We start from the raw sequence: 20,957 nt of genomic DNA, 5'->3' as shown, positions 1-20,957 counted from the left end.
GCAATGAATCCTTATATCGAAGGATGGACCCCACACCGAAGTTGTCCCCAACTCAAAATTGTGCTGCCCTGATAGACCCAAGGGAGCCCTACAAACTGACATCAGGAACCTGGACTGCTGAGTTTTCTTTCCCAGGGAAAATGGAAAAAGGATGTGCCCAGGGGCCCCTGGCCCTGGGCTGGGCCCTGACTGCAAAAAATCCTTATATCGAAGGACGCACCCCACACCGAAGTTGTCCCCACCTCAAACTTGTGCTGCCCTGATAAACCCAAGGGAGCCCTACAAACTGACATCAGGAACCTGGACTGCTGAGTTTTCTTTCCCAGGGAAAATGGAAAAAGGATGTGCTCAGGGGCCCCTGGCCGTGACTCCAAAAAATCCTTATATCGAAGGATGGACCCCACACCGAAGCTGTCCCAACCTCAAACTTGTGCTGCCCTGATAGACCCAAGGGAGCCCTACAAACTGACATCAGGAACCTGGACTGCTGAGTTTCCTTTCCCAGGGAAAATGGAAAAAGGATGTGCCCAGGGGCCCCTGGCCCTGACTGCAAAGAATCCTTATATCGAAGGATGGACCCCACACCGAAGTTGTCCCCACCTCAAACTTGTGCTGCCCTGATAGACCCAAGGGAGCCCTACAAACTGACATCAGGAACCTGGACTGCTGAGTTTTCTTTCACAGGGAAAATGGAAAAAGGATGTGCCCAGGGGCCCCTGGCCCTGGGCAGGGGCCTCACTACAAGAAATCCTTATATCGAAGGATGGACCCCACACCGAAGTTGTCCCCACCTCAAACTTGTGCTGCCCTGATAAACCCAAGGGAGACCTACAAACTGACATCAGGAACCTGGACTGCTGAGTTTTCTTTCCATGGGAAAATGGAAAAAGGATGTGCCCAGGGGCCCCTGGCCCTGGGCAGGGACCTCACTACAAGGAATCCTTATATCGAAGGATGGACCCCACACCGAAGTTGTCCCCACCTCAAACTTGTGCTGCCCTGATAAACCCAAAGGAGCCCTACAAACTGACATCAGGAACCTGGACTGCTGAGTTTTCTTTCCCTGGGAAAATGGAAAAAGGATGTGCCCAGAAGCCCCTGGCCCTGGACATGGACCTCACTACAAAAAATCCATATATCGAAAGATGGACCCCACACCGAAATTGTTGCAACCTCAAACTTGTGCTGCCCTGATAGACCCAAGGGAGCCCTACAAACTGACATCAGGAACCTGGACTGCTGAGTTTTCTTTCCATGGGAAAATGGAAAAAGGATGTGCCCAGGGGCCCCTGGCCCTGGACAGGGACCTCACTACAAAAAATCCTTATATCGAAGGATGGACCCCACACCGAAGTTGTCCCCACCTCAAACTTGTGCTGCCCTGATACACCCAAGGGAGCCCTACAAACTGACATCAGGAACCTGGACTGCTGAGTTTTCTTTCCCTTGGAAAATGGAAAAAGGATGTGCCCGGGGCCCCTGGCCCTGACTGCAAAAAATCCTTATATCGAAGGATGGACCCCACACCGAAGTTGTCCCCACCTCAAACTTGTGCTGCCCTGATAGACCCAAGGGAGCCCTACAAACTGACATCAGGAACCTGGACTGCTGAGTTTTCTTTCCCAGGGAAAATGGAAAAAGGATGTGCCCAGGGGCCCCTGGCCCTGACTGCAAAAAATCCTTATATCGAAGGATGGACCCCACACCGAACCTGTCCCCAACTCAAACTTGTGCTGCCCTGAGAGACCCAAGGGAGCCCTACAAACTGACATCAGGAACCTGGACTGCTGAGTTTTCTTTCCCAGGGAAAATGGAAAATGGATGTGCACAGGGGCCCCTGGACCTGGGCAGGGACCTCACTACAAAAAATCCTTATATCGAAGGATGGACCCCACACCGAAGCTGTCCCCAACTCAAACTTGTGCTGCCCTGATAGACCCAAGGGAGCCCTACAAACTGACATCAGGAACCTGGACTGCTGAGTTTCCTTTCCCAGGGAAAATGGAAAAAGGATGTGCCCAGGGGCCCCTGGCCCTGACTGCAAAAAATCCTTATATCGAAGGATGGACCCCACACCGAAGCTGTCCCCAACTCAAACTTGTGCTGCCCTGAGAGACCCAAGGGAGCCCTACAAACTGACATCAGGAACCTGGACTGCTGAGTTTTCTTTCCCAGGGAAAATGGAAAAAGGATGTGCCCAGGGGCCCCTGGCCCTGGGCTGGGCCCTGACTGCAAAAAATCTTTATATCGAAGGACGCACCCCATACCGAAGTTGTCCCCACCTCAAACTTGTGCTGCCCTGACAAACCCAAGGGAGCCCTACAAACTGACATCAGGAACCTGGACTGCTGAGTTTTCTTTCCATGGGAAAATGGAAAAAGGATGTGCCCAGGGGCCCCTGGCCCTGGACAGGGACCTCACTACAAAAAATCCTTATATCGAAGGATGGACCCCACACCGAAGCTGTCCCCAACTCAAACTTGTGCTGCCCTGATATACCCAAGGGAGCCCTACAAACTGACATCAGGAACCTGGACTGCTGAGTTTTCTTTCCCAGGGAAAATGGAAAAAGGATGTGCCCAGGGGCCTCTGGCCCTGTGCAGGTACCTCACTGCAAAAACTCCTTATATCGAAGGATTGACCCCACACCGAAGTTGTCCCCACCTCAAACTTGTGCTGCCCTGATAGACCCAAGGGAGCCCTACAAACTGACATCAGGAACCTGGACTGCTGAGTTTTCTTTCCCAGGGAAAATGGAAAAAGGATGTGCACAGGGGCCCCTGGACCTGGACAGGGACCTCACTACAAAAAATCCTTATATCGAAGGATGGAACCCACACCGAAGCTGTCCCCAACTCAAACTTGTGCTGCCCTGATAGACCCAAGGGAGCCCTACAAACTGACATCAGGAACCTGGACTGCTGAGTTTCCTTTCCCAGGGAAAATGGAAAAAGAGTGTGCCCAGGGGCCCCTGGCCCTGACTGCAAAAAATCCTTATATCGAAGGATGGACCCCACACCGAAGCTGTCCCAACCTCAAACTTGTGCTGCCCTGATAGACCCAAGGGAGACCTACAAACTGACATCAGGAACCTGGACTGCTCAGTTTTCTTTCCCAGGGAAAATGGAAAAAGGATGTGCCCAGGGCCCCCTGGCCCTGACTGCAAAAAATCCTTATATCGAAGGATGGACCCCACACCGAAGTTGTCTCCACCTCAAACTTGTGCTACCCTTATAGACCCAAGAGAGCCCTACAAACTGACAACAGGAACCTGGACTGCTGAGTTTTCTTTCCCTTGGAAAATGGAAAAAGGTTGTGCCCAGGGGCCCCTGGCCCTGGACAGGGACCTCACTACAAAAAATCCTTATATCGAAGGATGGACCCCACACCGAAGTTGTTGCAACCTCAAACTTGTGCTGCCCTGATACACCCAAGGGAGCCCTACAAACTGACAACAGGAACCTGGACTGCTGAGTTTTCTTTCCCTTGGAAAATGGAAAAAGGATGTGCCCGGGGCCCCCGGCCCTGACTGCAAAAAATCTTTATATCGAAGGATGCACCCCACACCGAAGTTGTCCCCACCTCAAACTTGTGCTGCCCTGACAAACCCAAGGGAGCCCTACAAACTGACATCAGGAACCTGGACTGCTGAGTTTTCTTTCCCAGGGAAAATGGAAAAAGGATGTGCTCAGGGGCCCCAGGCCCTGACTGCAAAAAATCCTTATATCGAAGGATGGACCCCACACCGAAGTTGTTGCAACCTCAAACTTGTGCTGCCCTGATAGACCCAAGGGAGCCCTACAAACTGACATCAGGAACCTGGACTGCTGAGATTCCTTTCCCAGGGAAAATGGAAAAAGGTTGTGCCCAGGGGCCCCTGGCTCTGTGCAAGGACCTCACTGCAAAAAATACTTATATCGAAGGATGGACCCCACACCGAAGTTGTCCCCACCTCAAACTTGTGCTGCCCTGATAGACCCAAGGGAGCTCTACAAACTGACATCAGGAACCTGGACTGCTGAGTTTTCTTTCCCAGGGAAAATGGAAAAAGGATGTGCCCAGGGGCCCCTGGCCCTGACTGCAAAAAATCCTTATATCGAAGGATGGACCCCACACCGAAGTTGTCCCCACCTCAAACTTGTGCTGCCCTGATAGACCCAAGAGAGCCCTACAAACTGACATCAGGAACCTGGACTGCTGAGTTTTCTTTCCCAGGGAAAATGGAAAAAGGATGTGCCCAGGGGCCCCTGGCCCTGACTGCAAAAAATCATTATATCGAAGGATGGACCCCACACCGAAGCTGTCCCCAACTCAAACTTGTGCTGCCCTGATAGACCCAAGGGAGCCCTACAAACTGACATCAGGAACCTGGACTGCTGAGTTTTCTTTCCCAGGGGAAATGGAAAAAGGATGTGCCCAGGAGCCCCTGGCCCTGGGCAGGGACCTCACTACAAGAAATCCTTATATCGAAGGATGGACCCCACACCGAAACTGTCCCCACCTCAAACTTGTGCTGCCCTGATAAACCCAAGGGAGACCTACAAACTGACATCAGGAACCTGGACTGCTGAGTTTTCTTTCCCTTGGAAAATGGAAAAAGGATGTGCCCGGGGCTCCTGGCCCTGCCTGCAAAAAATCCTTATATCGAAGGATGGACCCCACACCGAAGTTGTCCCCACCTCAAACTTTTGCTGCCCTGATAGACCCAAGGGAGCCCTACAAACTGACATCAGGAACCTGGACTGCTGAGTTTTCTTTCCCCGGGAAAATGGAAAAAGGATGTGCCCAGGGGCCCCTGGCCCTGGACAGGGACCTCACTACAAAAAATCCTTATATCGAAGGATGGACCCCACACCGAAGTTGTCCCCACCTCAAACTTGTGCTGCCCTGATAGACCCAAGGGAGCCCTACAAACTGACATCAGGAACCTGGACTGCTGAGTTTTCTTTCCCAGGGAAAATGGAAAAAGGATGTGCCCAGGGGCCCCTGGCCCTGGGCTGGGCCCTGACTGCAAAAAATCTTTATATCGAAGGACGCACCCCACACCGAAGTTGTCCCCACCTCAAACTTGTGCTGCCCTGACAAACCCAAGGGAGCTCTACAAACTGACATCAGGAACCTGGACTGCTGAGTTTTCTTTCCCAGGGAAAATGGAAAAAGGATGTGCTCAGGGGCCCCAGGCCCTGACTGCAAAAAATCCTTATATCGAAGGATGGACCCCACACCGAAGCTGTCCCCAACTCAAACTTGTGCTGCCCTGATAGACCCAAGGGAGACCTACAAACTGACATCAGGAACCTGGACTGCTGAGTTTTCTTTCCATGGGAAAATGGAAAAAGGATGTGCCCAGGGGCCCCTGGCCCTGGACAGGGACCTCACTACAAAAAATCCTTATATCGAAGGATGGACCCCACACCGAAGCTGTCCCCAACTCAAACTTGTGCTGCCCTGATATACCCAAGGGAGCCCTACAAACTGACATCAGGAACCTGGACTGCTGAGTTTTCTTTCCCAGGGAAAATGGAAAAAGGATGTGCCCAGGGGCCTCTGGCCCTGTGCAGGTACCTCACTGCAAAAACTCCTTATATCGAAGGATTGACCCCACACCGAAGTTGTCCCCACCTCAAACTTGTGCTGCCCTGATAGACCCAAGGGAGCCCTACAAACTGACATCAGGAACCTGGACTGCTGAGTTTTCTTTCCCAGGGAAAATGGAAAAAGGATGTGCACAGGGGCCCCTGGACCTGGACAGGGACCTCACTACAAAAAATCCTTATATCGAAGGATGGAACCCACACCGAAGCTGTCCCCAACTCAAACTTGTGCTGCCCTGATAGACCCAAGGGAGCCCTACAAACTGACATCAGGAACCTGGACTGCTGAGTTTCCTTTCCCAGGGAAAATGGAAAAAGAGTGTGGCCAGGGGCCCCTGGCCCTGACTGCAAAAAATCCTTATATCGAAGGATGGACCCCACACCGAAGCTGTCCCAACCTCAAACTTGTGCTGCCCTGATAGACCCAAGGGAGCCCTACAAACTGACATCAGGAACCTGGACTGCTCAGTTTTCTTTCCCAGGGAAAATGGAAAAAGGATGTGCCCAGGGCCCCCTGGCCCTGACTGCAAAAAATCCTTATATCGAAGGATGGACCCCACACCGAAGTTGTCTCCACCTCAAACTTGTGCTACCCTTATAGACCCAAGAGAGCCCGACAAACTGACATCAGGAACCTGGACTGCTGAGTTTTCTTTCCCAGGGAAAATGGAAAAAGGATGTGTCCAGGGGCCCCTGGCCCTGACTGCAAAGAATCCTTATATCGAAGGATGGACCCCACACCGAAGCTGTCCCCAACTCAAACTTGTGCTGCCCCGATAGACCCAAGGGAGCCCTACAAACTGACATCAGGAACCTGGACGGCTGAGTTTTCTTTCCCAGGGAAAATGGAAAAAGGATGTGCCCAGGGGCCCGTGGCCGTGGGCAGGGGCCTCAATACAAAAAATCCTTATATCGAAGGATGGACCCCACACCGAAGTTGTCCCCACCTCAAACTTGTGCTGCCCTGATAGACCCAAGGGAGACCTACAAACTGACATCAGGAACCTGGACTGCTGAGTTTTCTTTCCCAGGGAAAATGGAAAAAGAATGTGCCCAGGGCCCCCTGGCCCTGACTGCAAAAAATCCTTATATCGAAGGATGGCCGCCACACCGAAGTTGTCTCCACCTCAAACTTGTGCTACACTTATAGACCCAAGAGAGCCCTACAAACTGACATCATGAAGCTGGACTGCTGAGTTTTCTTTCCCAGGGAAAATGGAAAAAGGATGTGCCCAGGGGCCCCTGGCCCTGACTGCAAAGAATCCTTATATCGAAGGATGGACCCCACACCGAAGCTGCCCCCAACTCAAACTTGTGCTGCCCTGATAGACCCAAGGGAGCCCTACAAACTGACATCAGGAACCTGGACTGCTGAGTTTTCTTTCCCCGGGAAAATGGAAAAAGGATGTGCCCAGGGGCCCCTGGCCCTGGACAGGGACCTCACTACAAAAAATCCTTATATCGAAGGATGGACCCCACACCGAAGTTGTTGCAACCTCAAACTTGTGCTGCCCTGATACACCCAAGGGAGCCCTACAAACTGACATCAGGAACCTGGACTGCTGAGTTTTCTTTCCCAGGGAAAATGGAAAAAGAGTGTGCCCAGGGGCCCCTGGCCCTGACTGCAAAGAATCCTTATATCGAAGGATGGACCCCACACCGAAGTTGTCCCCACCTCAAATTTGTGCTGCCCTGATAGACCCAAGGGAGCCCTACAAACTGACATCAGGAACCTGGACTGCTGAGTTTTCTTTCCCAGGGAAAATGGAAAAAGGATGTGCCCAGGGGCCCCTGGCCCTGGGCTGGGCCCTGACTGCAAAAAATCTTTATATCGAAGGACGCACTCCACACCGAAGTTGTCCCCACCTCAAACTTGTGCTGCCCTGACAAACCCAAGGGAGCCCTACAAACTGACATCAGGAACCTGGACTGCTGAGTTTTCTTTCCCAGGGAAAATGGAAAAAGGATGTGCTCAGGGGCCCCAGGCCCTGACTGCAAAAAATCCTTATATCGAAGGATGGACCCCACACCGAAGTTGTTGCAACCTCAAACTTGTGCTGCCCTGATAGACCCAAGGGAGCCCTATAAACTGACATCAGGAACCTGGACTACTGAGTTTTCTTTCCCAGGGAAAATGGAAAAAGGATGTGCCCAGGGGCCCCTGGCCCTGTACAGAGACCTCACTGCAAAAAATCCTTATATCGAAGGATGGACCCCACACCGAAGTTGTCCCCACCTCAAACTTCTGCTGCCCAGATAGACCCAAGGGAGCTCTACAAACTGACATCAGGAACCTGGACTGCTGAGTTTTCTTTCCCAGGGAAAATGGAAAAAGGATGTGCCCAGGGGCCCCTGGCCCTGGGCAGGGACCTCACTACAAGAAATCCTTATATCGAAGGATGGACCCCACACCGAAGTTGTCCCCAACTCAAACTTGTGCTGCCCTGATAAACCCAAGGGAGACCTACAAACTGACATCAGGAACCTGGACTGCTGAGTTTTCTTTCCCAGGGAAAATGGAAAAAGGATGTGCCCAGGGGCCCCTGGCCCTGGGCAGGGACCTCACTACAAGAAATCCTTATATCGAAGGATGGACCCCACACCGAAATTGTCCCCACCTCAAACTTGTGCTGCCCTGATAAACCCAAGGGAGCCCTACAAACTGACATCAGGAACCTGGACTGCTGAGTTTTCTTTCCCAGGGAAAATGGAAAAAGGATGTGCCCAGGGGCCCCTGGCCCTGGGCTGGGCCCTGACTGCAAAAAATCTTTATATCGAAGGACGCACCCCACACCGAAGTTGTCCCCACCTCAAACTTGTGCTGCCCTGATAAACCCAAGGGAGCCCTACAAACTGACATCAGGAACCTGGACTGCTGAGTTTTCTTTCCCAGGGAAAATGGAAAAAGGATGTGCTCAGGGGCCCCAGGCCCTGACTGCAAAAAATCCTTATATCGAAGGATGGACCCCACACCGAAGTTGTCCCCACCTCAAACTTGTGCTGCCCTGATAGACCCAAGGGAGCCCTACAAACTGACATCAGGAACCTGGACTGCTGAGTTTTCTTTCCCAGGGAAAATGGAAAAAGGATGTGCCCAGGGGCCTCTGGCCCTGTGCAGGGACCTCACTGCAAAAAATCCTTATATCGAAGGATTGACCCCACACCGAATTTGTCCCCACCTCAAACTTGTGCTGCCCTGATAGACCCAAGGGAGCTCTACAAACTGACATCAGGAACCTGGACGGCTGAGTTTTCTTTCCCAGGGAAAATGGAAAAAGGATGTGCCCAGGGGCCCCTGGCCCTGACTGCAAAAAATCCTTATATCGAAGGATGGACCCCACACCGAAGTTGTCCCCACCTCAAACTTGTGCTGCCCTGATAGACCCAAGGGAGACCTACAAACTGACATCAGGAACCTGGACTGCTGAGTTTTCTTTCCCAGGGAAAATGGAAAAAGGTTGTGCCCAGGGGCCCCTGGCCCTGACTGCAAAAAATCCTTATATGAAAGGATGGACCCCACACCGAAGTTGTCCCCACCTCAAACTTGTGCTGCCCTGATAGACCCAAGGGAGCCCTACAAACTGACATCAGGAACCTGGACTGCTGAGTTTTCTTTCCCAGGGAAAATGGAAAAAGGATGTGCCCAGGGGCCCCTTGCCCTGACTGCAATGAATCCTTATATCGAAGGATGGACCCCACACCGAAGTTGTCCCCAACTCAAAATTGTGCTGCCCTGATAGACCCAAGGGAGCCCTACAAACTGACATCAGGAACCTGGACTGCTGAGTTTTCTTTCCCAGGGAAAATGGAAAAAGGATGTGCCCAGGGGCCCCTGGCCCTGGGCTGGGCCCTGACTGCAAAAAATCCTTATATCGAAGGACGCACCCCACACCGAAGTTGTCCCCACCTCAAACTTGTGCTGCCCTGATAAACCCAAGGGAGCCCTACAAACTGACATCAGGAACCTGGACTGCTGAGTTTTCTTTCCCAGGGAAAATGGAAAAAGGATGTGCTCAGGGGCCCCTGGCCGTGACTCCAAAAAATCCTTATATCGAAGGATGGACCCCACACCGAAGCTGTCCCAACCTCAAACTTGTGCTGCCCTGATAGACCCAAGGGAGCCCTACAAACTGACATCAGGAACCTGGACTGCTGAGTTTCCTTTCCCAGGGAAAATGGAAAAAGGATGTGCCCAGGGGCCCCTGGCCCTGACTGCAAAGAATCCTTATATCGAAGGATGGACCCCACACCGAAGTTGTCCCCACCTCAAACTTGTGCTGCCCTGATAGACCCAAGGGAGCCCTACAAACTGACATCAGGAACCTGGACTGCTGAGTTTTCTTTCACAGGGAAAATGGAAAAAGGATGTGCCCAGGGGCCCCTGGCCCTGGGCAGGGGCCTCACTACAAGAAATCCTTATATCGAAGGATGGACCCCACACCGAAGTTGTCCCCACCTCAAACTTGTGCTGCCCTGATAAACCCAAGGGAGACCTACAAACTGACATCAGGAACCTGGACTGCTGAGTTTTCTTTCCATGGGAAAATGGAAAAAGGATGTGCCCAGGGGCCCCTGGCCCTGGGCAGGGACCTCACTACAAGGAATCCTTATATCGAAGGATGGACCCCACACCGAAGTTGTCCCCACCTCAAACTTGTGCTGCCCTGATAAACCCAAGGGAGCCCTACAAACTGACATCAGGAACCTGGACTGCTGAGTTTTCTTTCCCTGGGAAAATGGAAAAAGGATGTGCCCAGAAGCCCCTGGCCCTGGACATGGACCTCACTACAAAAAATCCATATATCGAAAGATGGACCCCACACCGAAATTGTTGCAACCTCAAACTTGTGCTGCCCTGATAGACCCAAGGGAGCCCTACAAACTGACATCAGGAACCTGGACTGCTGAGTTTTCTTTCCATGGGAAAATGGAAAAAGGATGTGCCCAGGGGCCCCTGGCCCTGGACAGGGACCTCACTACAAAAAATCCTTATATCGAAGGATGGACCCCACACCGAAGTTGTCCCCACCTCAAACTTGTGCTGCCCTGATACACCCAAGGGAGCCCTACAAACTGACATCAGGAACCTGGACTGCTGAGTTTTCTTTCCCTTGGAAAATGGAAAAAGGATGTGCCCGGGGCCCCTGGCCCTGACTGCAAAAAATCCTTATATCGAAGGATGGACCCCACACCGAAGTTGTCCCCACCTCAAACTTGTGCTGCCCTGATAGACCCAAGGGAGCCCTACAAACTGACATCAGGAACCTGGACTGCTGAGTTTTCTTTCCCAGGGAAAATGGAAAAAGGATGTGCCCAGGGGCCCCTGGCCCTGTACAGAGACCTCACTGCAAAGAATCCTTATATCGAAGGATGGACCCCACACCGAAGTTGTCCCCACCTCAAACTTCTGCTGCCCTGATAGACCCAAGGGAGCTCTACAAACTGACATCAGGAACCTGGACTGCTGAGTTTTCTTTCCCAGGGAAAATGGAAAAAGCATGTGCCCAGGGGCCCCTGGCCCTGGGCAGGGACCTCACTACAAGAAATCCTTATATCGAAGGATGGACCCCACACCGAAGTTGTCCCCACCTCAAACTTGTGCTGCCCTGATAAACCCAAGGGAGACCTACAAACTGACATCAGGAACCTGGACTGCTGAGTTTTCTTTCCATGGGAAAATGGAAAAAGGATGTGCCCAGGGGCCCCCGGCCCTGGACAGGGACCTCACTACAAAAAATCCTTATATCGAAGGATGGACCCCACACCGAAGTTGTTGCAACCTCAAACTTGTGCTGCCCTGATACACCCAAGGGAGCCCTACAAACTGACATCAGGAACCTGGACTGCTGAGTTTTCTTTCCCTTGGAAAATGGAAAAAGGATGTGCCCGGGGCCCCTGGCCCTGACTGCAAAAAATCCTTATATCGAAGGATGGACCCCACACCGAAGTTGTCCCCACCTCAAACTTGTGCTGCCCTGATAGACCCAAGGGAGCCCTACAAACTGACATCAGGAACCTGGACTGCTGAGTTTTCTTTCCCAGGGAAAATGGAAAAAGGATGTGCCCAGGGGCCCCTGGCCCCGGGCTGGGCCCTGACTGCAAAAAATCCTTATATCGAAGGATTGACCCCACACCGAATTTGTCCCCACCTCAAACTTGTGCTGCCCTGATAGACCCAAAGGAGACCTACAAACTGACATCAGGAACCTGGACTGCTGAGTTTTCTTTCCCAGGGAAAATGGAAAAAGGATGTGCCCAGGGGCCCCTGGCCCTGACTGCAAAAAATCCTTATATCGAAGGATGGACCCCACACCGAAGTTGTCCCCACCTCAAACTTGTGCTGCCCTGATAGACCCAAGGGAGCCCTACAAACTGACATCAGGAACCTGGACTGCTGAGTTTTCTTTCCCAGGGAAAATGGAAAAAGGATGTGCCCAGGGGCCCCTCGCCCTGACTGCAAAGAATCCTTATATCGAAGGATGGACCCCACACCGAAGCTGTCCCCAACTTAAACTTGTGCTGCCCTGATAGACCCAAGGGAGCCCTACAAACTGACATCAGAAACCTGGACTGCTGAGTTTTCTTTCCCAGGGAAAATGGAAAATGGATGTGCACAGGGGCCCCTGGACCTGGGCAGGGACCTCACTACAAAAAATCCTTATATCGAAGGATGGACCCCACACCGAAGCTGTCCCCAACTCAAACTTGTGCTGCCCTGATAGACCCAAGGGAGCCCTACAAACTGACATCAGGAACCTGGACTGCTGAGTTTCCTTTCCCAGGGAAAATGGAAAAAGGATGTGCCCAGGGGCCCCTGGCCCTGACTGCAAAAAATCCTTATATCGAAGGATGGACCCCACACCGAAGCTGTCCCCAACTCAAACTTGTGCTGCCCTGAGAGACCCAAGGGAGCCCTACAAACTGACATCAGGAACCTGGACTGCTGAGTTTTCTTTCCCAGGGAAAATGGAAAAAGGATGTGCCCAGGGGCCCCTGGCCCTGGGCTGGGCCCTGACTGCAAAAAATCTTTATATCGAAGGACGCACCCCATACCGAAGTTGTCCCCAACTCAAACTTGTGCTGCCCTGATAAACCCAAGGGAGCCCTACAAACTGACATCAGGAACCTGGACTGCTGAGTTTTCTTTCCATGGGAAAATGGAAAAAGGATGTGCCCAGGGGCCCCTGGCCCTGGACAGGGACCTCACTACAAAAAATCCTTATATCGAAGGATGGACCCCACACCGAAGCTGTCCCCAACTCAAACTTGTGCTGCCCTGATATACCCAAGGGAGCCCTACAAACTGACATCAGGAACCTGGACTGCTGAGTTTTCTTTCCCAGGGAAAATGGAAAAAGGATGTGCCCAGGGGCCTCTGGCCCTGTGCAGGTACCTCACTGCAAAAACTCCTTATATCGAAGGATTGACCCCACACCGAAGTTGTCCCCACCTCAAACTTGTGCTGCCCTGATAGACCCAAGGGAGCCCTACAAACTGACATCAGGAACCTGGACTGCTGAGTTTTCTTTCCCAGGGAAAATGGAAAAAGGATGTGCACAGGGGCCCCTGGCCCTGGACAGGGACCTCACTACAAAAAATCCTTATATCGAAGGATGGAACCCACACCGAAGCTGTCCCCAACTCAAACTTGTGCTGCCCTGATAGACCCAAGGGAGCCCTACAAACTGACATCAGGAACCTGGACTGCTGAGTTTCCTTTCCCAGGGAAAATGGAAAAAGAGTGTGCCCAGGGGCCCCTGGCCCTGACTGCAAAAAATCCTTATATCGAAGGATGGACCCCACACCGAAGCTGTCCCAACCTCAAACTTGTGCTGCCCTGATAGACCCAAGGGAGACCTACAAACTGACATCAGGAACCTGGACTGCTGAGTTTTCTTTCCCAGGGAAAATGGAAAAAGGATGTGCCCAGGGCCCCCTGGCCCTGACTGCAAAAAATCCTTATATCGAAGGATGGACCCCACACCGAAGTTGTCTCCACCTCAAACTTGTGCTACCCTTATAGACCCAAGAGAGCCCTACAAACTGACATCAGGAACCTGGACTGCTGAGTTTTCTTTCCCAGGGAAAATGGAAAAAGGATGTGTCCAGGGGCCCCTGGCCCTGACTGCAAAGAATCCTTATATCGAAGGATGGACCCCACACCGAAGCTGCCCACACCTCAAACTTGTGCTGCCCTGATAGACCCAAGGGAGCCCTACAAACTGACATCAGGAACCTGGACTGCTGAGTTTTCTTTCCCCGGGAAAATGGAAAAAGGATGTGCCCAGGGGCCCCTGGCCCTGGACAGGGACCTCACTACAAAAAATCCTTATATCGAAGGATGGACCCCACACCGAAATTGTTGCAACCTCAAACTTGTGCTGCCCTGATACACCCAAGGGAGCCCTACAAACTGACAACAGGAACCTGGACTGCTGAGTTTTCTTTCCCTTGGAAAATGGAAAAAGGATGTGCCCGGGGCCCCCGGCCCTGACTGTAAAAAATCCTTATATCGAAGGATGGACCCCACACCGAAGTTGTCCCCACCTCAAACTTGTGCTGCCCTGATAGACCCAAGGGAGCCCTACAAACTGACATCAGGAACCTGGACTGCTGAGTTTTCTTTCCCAGGGAAAATGGAAAAAGGATGTGCCCAGGGTCCCCTGGCCCTGGGCTGGGCCCTGACTGCAAAAAATCTTTATATCGAAGGATGCACCCCACACCGAAGTTGTCCCCACCTCAAACTTGTGCTGCCCTGACAAACCCAAGGGAGCCCTACAAACTGACATCAGGAACCTGGACTGCTGAGTTTTCTTTCCCAGGGAAAATGGAAAAAGGATGTGCTCAGGGGCCCCAGGCCCTGACTGCAAAAAATCCTTATATCGAAGGATGGACCCCACACCGAAGTTGTTGCAACCTCAAACTTGTGCTGCCCTGATAGACCCAAGGGAGCCCTACAAACTGACATCAGGAACCTGGACTGCTGAGATTCCTTTCCCAGGGAAAATGGAAAAAGGTTGTGCCCAGGGGCCCCTGGCTCTGTGCAAGGACCTCACTGCAAAAAATACTTATATCGAAGGATGGACCCCACACCGAAGCTGTCCCCAACTCAAACTTGTGCTGCCCTGATAGACCCAAGGGAGCCCTACAAACTGACATCAGGAACCTGGACTGCTGAGTTTTCTTTCCCAGGGAAAATGGAAAAAGGATGTGCCCAGGGGCCCCTGGCCCTGGGCAGGGACCTCACTACAAGAAATCCTTATATCGAAGGATGGACCCCACACCGAAACTGTCCCCACCTCAAACTTGTGCTGCCCTGATAAACCCAAGGGAGACCTACAAACTGACATCAGGAACCTGGACTGCTGAGTTTTCTTTCCCAGGGAAAATGGAAAAAGGATGTGCCCAGGGGCCCCTGGCCCTGGGCTGGGCCCTGACTGCAAAAAATCTTTATATCGAAGGACGCACCCCACACCGAAGTTGTCCCCACCTCAAACTTGTGCTGCCCTGACAAACCCAAGGGAGCTCTACAAACTGACATCAGGAACCTGGACTGCTGAGTTTTCTTTCCCAGGGAAAATGGAAAAAGGATGTGCTCAGGGGCCCCAGGCCCTGACTGAAAAAAATCCTTATATCGAAGGATGGACCCCACACCGAAGCTGTCCCCAACTCAAACTTGTGCTGCCCTGGTAGACCCAAGGGAGACCTACAAACTGACATCAGGAACCTGGACTGCTGAGTTTTCTTTCCATGGGAAAATGGAAAAAGGATGTGCCCAGGGGCCCCTGGCCCTGGACAGGGACCTCACTACAAAAAATCCTTATATCGAAGGATGGACCCCACACCGAAGCTGTCCCCAACTCAAACTTGTGCTGCCCTGATATACCCAAGGGAGCCCTACAAACTGACATCAGGAACCTGGACTGCTGAGTTTCCTTTCCCAGGGAAAATGGAAAAAGAGTGTGCCCAGGGGCCCCTGGCCCTGACTGCAAAAAATCCTTATATCGAAGGATGGACCCCACACCGAAGCTGTCCCAACCTCAAACTTGTGCTGCCCTGATAGACCCAAGGGAGACCTACAAACTGACATCAGGAACCTGGACTGCTGAGTTTTCTTTCCCAGGGAAAATGGAAAAAGGATGTGCCCAGGGCCCCCTGGCCCTGACTGCAAAAAATCCTTATATCGAAGGATGGACCCCACACCGAAGTTGTCTCCACCTCAAACTTGTGCTACCCTTATAGACCCAAGAGAGCCCTACAAACTGACATCAGGAACCTGGACTGCTGAGTTTTCTTTCCCAGGGAAAATGGAAAAAGGATGTGTCCAGGGGCCCCTGGCCCTGACTGCAAAGAATCCTTATATCGAAGGATGGACCCCACACCGAAGCTGCCCACACCTCAAACTTGTGCTGCCCTGATAGACCCAAGGGAGCCCTACAAACTGACATCAGGAACCTGGACTGCTGAGTTTTCTTTCCCCGGGAAAATGGAAAAAGGATGTGCCCAGGGGCCCCTGGCCCTGGACAGGGACCTCACTACAAAAAATCCTTATATCGAAGGATGGACCCCACACCGAAATTGTTGCAACCTCAAACTTGTGCTGCCCTGATACACCCAAGGGAGCCCTACAAACTGACAACAGGAACCTGGACTGCTGAGTTTTCTTTCCCTTGGAAAATGGAAAAAGGATGTGCCCGGGGCCCCCGGCCCTGACTGTAAAAAATCCTTATATCGAAGGATGGACCCCACACCGAAGTTGTCCCCACCTCAAACTTGTGCTGCCCTGATAGACCCAAGGGAGCCCTACAAACTGACATCAGGAACCTGGACTGCTGAGTTTTCTTTCCCAGGGAAAATGGAAAAAGGATGTGCCCAGGGTCCCCTGGCCCTGGGCTGGGCCCTGACTGCAAAAAATCTTTATATCGAAGGATGCACCCCACACCGAAGTTGTCCCCACCTCAAACTTGTGCTGCCCTGACAAACCCAAGGGAGCCCTACAAACTGACATCAGGAACCTGGACTGCTGAGTTTTCTTTCCCAGGGAAAATGGAAAAAGGATGTGCTCAGGGGCCCCAGGCCCTGACTGCAAAAAATCCTTATATCGAAGGATGGACCCCACACCGAAGTTGTTGCAACCTCAAACTTGTGCTGCCCTGATAGACCCAAGGGAGCCCTACAAACTGACATCAGGAACCTGGACTGCTGAGATTCCTTTCCCAGGGAAAATGGAAAAAGGTTGTGCCCAGGGGCCCCTGGCTCTGTGCAAGGACCTCACTGCAAAAAATACTTATATCGAAGGATGGACCCCACACCGAAGCTGTCCCCAACTCAAACTTGTGCTGCCCTGATAGACCCAAGGGAGCCCTACAAACTGACATCAGGAACCTGGACTGCTGAGTTTTCTTTCCCAGGGAAAATGGAAAAAGGATGTGCCCAGGGGCCCCTGGCCCTGGGCAGGGACCTCACTACAAGAAATCCTTATATCGAAGGATGGACCCCACACCGAAACTGTCCCCACCTCAAACTTGTGCTGCCCTGATAAACCCAAGGGAGACCTACAAACTGACATCAGGAACCTGGACTGCTGAGTTTTCTTTCCCAGGGAAAATGGAAAAAGGATGTGCCCAGGGGCCCCTGGCCCTGGGCTGGGCCCTGACTGCAAAAAATCTTTATATCGAAGGACGCACCCCACACCGAAGTTGTCCCCACCTCAAACTTGTGCTGCCCTGACAAACCCAAGGGAGCTCTACAAACTGACATCAGGAACCTGGACTGCTGAGTTTTCTTTCCCAGGGAAAATGGAAAAAGGATGTGCTCAGGGGCCCCAGGCCCTGACTGAAAAAAATCCTTATATCGAAGGATGGACCCCACACCGAAGCTGTCCCCAACTCAAACTTGTGCTGCCCTGGTAGACCCAAGGGAGACCTACAAACTGACATCAGGAACCTGGACTGCTGAGTTTTCTTTCCATGGGAAAATGGAAAAAGGATGTGCCCAGGGGCCCCTGGCCCTGGACAGGGACCTCACTACAAAAAATCCTTATATCGAAGGATGGACCCCACACCGAAGCTGTCCCCAACTCAAACTTGTGCTGCCCTGATATACCCAAGGGAGCCCTACAAACTGACATCAGGAACCTGGACTGCTGAGTTTTCTTTCCCAGGGAAAATGGAAAAAGGATGTGCCCAGGGGCCTCTGGCCCTGTGCAGGTACCTCACTGCAAAAACTCCTTATATCGAAGGATTGACCCCACACCGAAGTTGTCCCCACCTCAAACTTGTGCTGCCCTGATAGACCCAAGGGAGCCCTACAAACTGACATCAGGAACCTGGACTGCTGAGTTTTCTTTCCCAGGGAAAATGGAAAAAGGATGTGCACAGGGGCCCCTGGACCTGGACAGGGACCTCACTACAAAAAATCCTTATATCGAAGGATGGAACCCACACCGAAGCTGTCCCCAACTCAAACTTGTGCTGCCCTGATAGACCCAAGGGAGCCCTACAAACTGACATCAGGAACCTGGACTGCTGAGTTTCCTTTCCCAGGGAAAATGGAAAAAGAGTGTGCCCAGGGGCCCCTGGCCCTGACTGCAAAAAATCCTTATATCGAAGGATGGACCCCACACCGAAGCTGTCCCAACCTCAAACTTGTGCTGCCCTGATAGACCCAAGGGAGACCTACAAACTGACATCAGGAACCTGGACTGCTCAGTTTTCTTTCCCAGGGAAAATGGAAAAAGGATGTGCCCAGGGCGCCCTGGCCCTGACTGCAAAAAATCCTTATATCGAAGGATGGACCCCACACCGAAGTTGTCTCCACCTCAAACTTGTGCTACCCTTATAGACCCAAGAGAGCCCTACAAACTGACATCAGGAACCTGGACTGCTGAGTTTTCTTTCCCAGGGAAAATGGAAAAAGGATGTGTCCAGGGGCCCCTGGCCCTGACTGCAAAGAATCCTTATATCGAAGGATGGACCCCACACCGAAGCTGCCCACACCTCAAACTTGTGCTGCCCTGATAGACCCAAGGGAGCCCTACAAACTGACATCAGGAACCTGGACTGCTGAGTTTTCTTTCCCCGGGAAAATGGAAAAAGGATGTGCCCAGGGTCCCCTGGCCCTGGACAGGGACCTCATTACAAAAAATCCTTATATCGAAGGATGGACCCCACACCGAAGTTGTTGCAACCTCAAACTTGTGCTGCCCTGATACACCCAAGGGAGCCCTACAAACTGACAACAGGAACCTGGACTGCTGAGTTTTCTTTCCCTTGGAAAATGGAAAAAGGATGTGCCCGGGGCCCCCGGCCCTGACTGTAAAAAATCCTTATATCAAAGGATGGACCCCACACCGAAGTTGTCCCCACCTCAAACTTGTGCTGCCCTGATAGACCCAAGGGAGCCCTACAAACTGACATCAGGAACCTGGACTGCTGAGTTTTCTTTCCCAGGGAAAATGGAAAAAGGATGTGCCCAGGGTCCCCTGGCCCTGGGTTGGGCCCTGACTGCAAAAAATCTTTATATCGAAGGACGCACCCCACACCGAAGTTGTCCCCACCTCAAACTTGTGCTGCCCTGACAAACCCAAGGGATCCCTACAAACTGACATCAGGAACCTGGACTGCTGAGTTTTCTTTCCCAGGGAAAATGGAAAAAGGATGTGCTCAGGGGCCCCAGGCCCTGACTGCAAAAAATCCTTATATCGAAGGATGGACCCCACACCGAAGTTTTTGCAACCTCAAACTTGTGCTGCCCTGATAGACCCAAGGGAGCCCTACAAACTGACATCAGGAACCTGGACTGCTGAGATTCCTTTCCCAGGGAAAATGGAAAAAGGTTGTGCCCAGGGGCCCCTGGCTCTGTGCAGGGACCTCACTGCAAAAAATACTTATATCGAAGGATGGACCCCACACCGAAGTTGTCCCCACCTCAAACTTGTGCTGCCCTGATAGACCCAAGGGAGCTCTACAAACTGACATCAGGAACCTGGACTGCTGAGTTTTCTTTCCCAGGGAAAATGGAAAAAGGATGTGCCCAGGGGCCCCTGGCCCTGCCTGCAAAAAATCCTTCTATCGAAGGATGGACCCCACACCGAAGTTGTCCCCACCTCAAACTTTTGCTGCCCTGATAGACCCACGGGAGCCCTACAAACTGACATCAGGAACCTGGACTGCTGAGTTTTCTTTCCCAGGGAAAATGGAAAAAGGATGTGCCCAGGGGCCCCTGGCCCTGGGCTGGGCCCTGACTGCAAAAAATCCTTATATCGAAGGATGGACCCCACACCGAAGTTGTCCCCACCTCAAACATGTGCTGCCCTGATAAACCCAAGGGAGCCCTACAAACTGACATCAGGAACCTGGACTGCTGAGTTTTCTTTCCCAGGGAAAATGGAAAAAGGATGTGCCCAGGGGCCTCTGGCCCTGTGCAGGTACCTCACTGCAAAAACTCCTTATATCGAAGGATTGACCCCACACCGAAGTTGTCCCCACCTCAAACTTGTGCTGCCCTGATAGACCCAAGGGAGCCCTACAAACTGACATCAGGAACCTGGACTGCTGAGTTTTCTTTCCCAGGGAAAATGGAAAAAGGATGTGCACAGGGGCCCCTGGACCTGGACAGGGACCTCACTACAAAAAATCCTTATATCGAAGGATGGAACCCACACCGAAGCTGTCCCCAACTCAAACATGTGCTGCCCTGATAGACCCAAGGGAGCCCTACAAACTGACATCAGGAACCTGGACTGCTGAGTATTCTTTCCCAGGGAAAATGGAAAAAGGATGTGCCCAGGGGCCCCTGGCCCTGACTGCAAAAAATCCTTATATCGAAGGATGGACCCCACACCGAAGCTGTCCCAACCTCAAACTTGTGCTGCCCTGATAGACCCAAGGGAGACCTACAAACTGACATCAGGAACCTGGACTGCTCAGTTTTCTTTCCCAGGGAAAATGGAAAAAGGATGTGCCCAGGGCCCCCTGGCCCTGACTGCAAAAAATCCTTATATCGAAGGATGGACCCCACACCGAAGTTGTCTCCACCTCAAACTTGTGCTACCCTTATAGACCCAAGAGAGCCCTACAAACTGACATCAGGAACCTGGACTGCTGAGTTTTCTTTCCCAGGGAAAATGGAAAAAGGATGTGTCCAGGGGTCCCTGGCCCTGACTGCAAAGAATCCTTATATCGAAGGATGGACCCCACACCGAAGCTGCCCACACCTCAAACTTGTGCTGCCCTGATAGACCCAAGGGAGCCCTACAAACTGACATCAGGAACCTGGACTGCTGAGTTTTCTTTCCCCGGGAAAATGGAAAAAGGATGTGCCCAGGGGCCCCTGGCCCTGGACAGGGACCTCACTACAAAA

Source organism: Lonchura striata, chromosome 24 (genome assembly GCF_050655825.1).
Source record: "Lonchura striata isolate lonStrDom1 chromosome 24, ASM5065582v1, whole genome shotgun sequence".
Lineage (NCBI taxonomy): Eukaryota > Metazoa > Chordata > Aves > Passeriformes > Estrildidae > Lonchura > Lonchura striata.
Note: the sequence above shows the minus strand (reverse complement) of the source record.